This window comes from Staurois parvus, unplaced genomic scaffold, assembly GCF_062004578.1.
Source record: "Staurois parvus isolate SC_StPar_1 unplaced genomic scaffold, SC_StPar_1.0 ptg002715l, whole genome shotgun sequence".
Classification (NCBI taxonomy): domain Eukaryota; kingdom Metazoa; phylum Chordata; class Amphibia; order Anura; family Ranidae; genus Staurois; species Staurois parvus.
In genome coordinates, this window is record NW_028320511.1 from 40,001 (window position 1) to 42,130 (window position 2,130).

General features: G+C 52.4%; 1 protein-coding gene across 2 annotated transcripts in view; it reads right to left on the bottom strand.

The window, feature by feature from the left end:
• The window catches only part of LOC149429404 (high affinity immunoglobulin epsilon receptor subunit gamma-like), a 25,543-nt gene extending 24,007 nt beyond the window's left edge, over positions 1-1,536 (bottom strand). For both annotated transcript variants that reach the window (XM_089666447.1, XM_089666448.1), the window contains exon 1: positions 1,378-1,536. The gene's annotated coding sequence lies outside the window, so the exon portion shown is untranslated. The remainder of the gene's footprint in view (positions 1-1,377) is intronic.
• Positions 1,537-2,130: the final 594 nt, after the last annotated feature.

Genomic DNA, 2,130 nt, shown 5'->3' on the forward strand with positions numbered 1-2,130 from the left:
GGGTCTGTACACCCGCTGTGCCCATTATGAGGGGTTCCCACCATCCCTGTGCTGAGTTCCTGGGTCTGTACACCCGCGGTGCCCATGATGAGGGGTTCCCACCATCCCTGCTGGATAATTATTCATGCTATATTATGGATCTGGAACATCTACAACCCCAGAATTACATCCGGGAGATCTCGTTATTGGAATCTGGAAGACATAGAAGACGCCGGGAACTAATATCTGACTTTTAGGTCGATCGTCCTATTATCATTGCTTACGAATAATCGACCAACAAATCTGACACGAGGTGGATTCAGTGGGTTCAGTGGATGAAGTGGATTCAGTGGGTTCAGTGGATGAAGTGGATTCAGTGGGTTCAGTGGATGAAGTGGATTCAGTGGGTTCAGTGGATGAAGTGGGTTCAGTGGGTTCAGTGGATGAAGTGGATGAAGTGGGTTCAGTGGATGAAGTGGATTCAGTGGGTTCAGTGGATGAAGTGGGTTCAGTGGATGAAGTGGATTCAGTGGGTTCAGTGGATGAAGTGGGTTCAGTGGATGAAGTGGATTCAGTGGATGACGTGGATTCAGTGGGTTCAGTGGATGAAGTGGATTCAGTGGATGACGTGGATTCAGTGGGTTCAGTGGATGACGTGGATTCAGTGGGTTCAGTGGATGAAGTGGGTTCAGTGGATGAAGTGGGTTCAGTGGATGAAGTGGATTCAGTGGGTTCAGTGGATGAAGTGGATGAAGTGGATTCAGTGGGTTCAGTGGATGAAGTGGATTCAGTGGGCTCAGTGGATGAAGTGGGTTCAGTGGATGAAGTGGGTTCAGTGGGCTCAGTGGATGAAGTGGGTTCAGTGGGCTCAGTGGATGAAGTGGATTCAGTGGGTTCAGTGGATGAAGTGGATTCAGTGGGTTCAGTGGATGAAGTGGATTCAGTGGGTTCAGTGGATGAAGTGGGTTCAGTGGATGAAGTGGATTCAGTGGGCTCAGTGGATGAAGTGGATTCAGTGGGTTCAGTGGATGAAGTGGGTTCAGTGGGTTCAGTGGATTCAGTGGATTCAGTGGGTTCAGTGGATGAAGTGGGTTCAGTGGATGAAGTGGGTTCAGTGGGTTCAGTGGATGAAGTGGGTTCAGTGGATGAAGTGGGTTCAGTGGATGAAGTGGATTCAGTGGGCTCAGTGGGTTCAGTGGATGAAGTGGGTTCAGTGGATTCAGTGGGTTCAGTGGATGAAGTGGATGAAGTGGATTCAGTGGATGAAGTGGATTCAGTGGATGAAGTGGATTCAGTGGGTTCAGTGGATGAAGTGGGTTCAGTGGATGAAGTGGATTCAGTGGGCTCAGTGGGTTCAGTGGATGAAGTGGGTTCAGTGGGCTCAGTGGAGTTACTCACGTCAGGGTGGAGGGAATGCGATTGTCTGGTGGAGGCTGAAGGTCCAGAGCCGGTCTGAAGAGACTGAAGATGTTCTGCTGACCAGGACAGGAAACGCTCCTCGCCTTCTGTGCGCACGACCAGCCGCCACCCGATCACCGACCTTCTCTTCTGGTTCCTGTTATATGTTTTCTCAAGAATATTTGACGTGTTCAGGAAGTTGGAGCTTCCCTAATTCACATCGACACCCCGAAGAGGGTCTCCGTATCACAGCAGGGGGCCACGGGGCCACCTTACCGCCCCCCCGCTGCTGACACCCGAACATCACATGAAACATTTACTGCAAGAGTCCCTTGTAGGTGAGGGGTTCCCACCATCCCTGTGACGAGTTCCCGGGTCTGTACACACGCTGTGCCCATTATGAGGGGTTCCCACCATCCCTGTGCCGAGTTCCCGGGTCTGTACACCTTCTGTGCCCATTATGAGGGGTTCCCACCATCCCTGTGCCGAGTTCCCGGGTCTGTACACCCGCTGTGCCCATTAAGAGGGGTTCCCACCATCCCTGTGCCCAGTTCCTGGGTCTGTACACCCTCTGTGCCCATCATGAGGGGCTCCCACCATCCCTGTGCTGTGTTCCCGGGTCTGTACACCCGCTGTGCCCATTATGAGGGGTTCCCACCATCCTTGTGCTGAGTTCCCGGGTCTGTACCCCTGCTATGCCCATTATGAGGGGTTCCCACCATCCTTGTACCCAGTTCCTGGGTCTGTATGCCT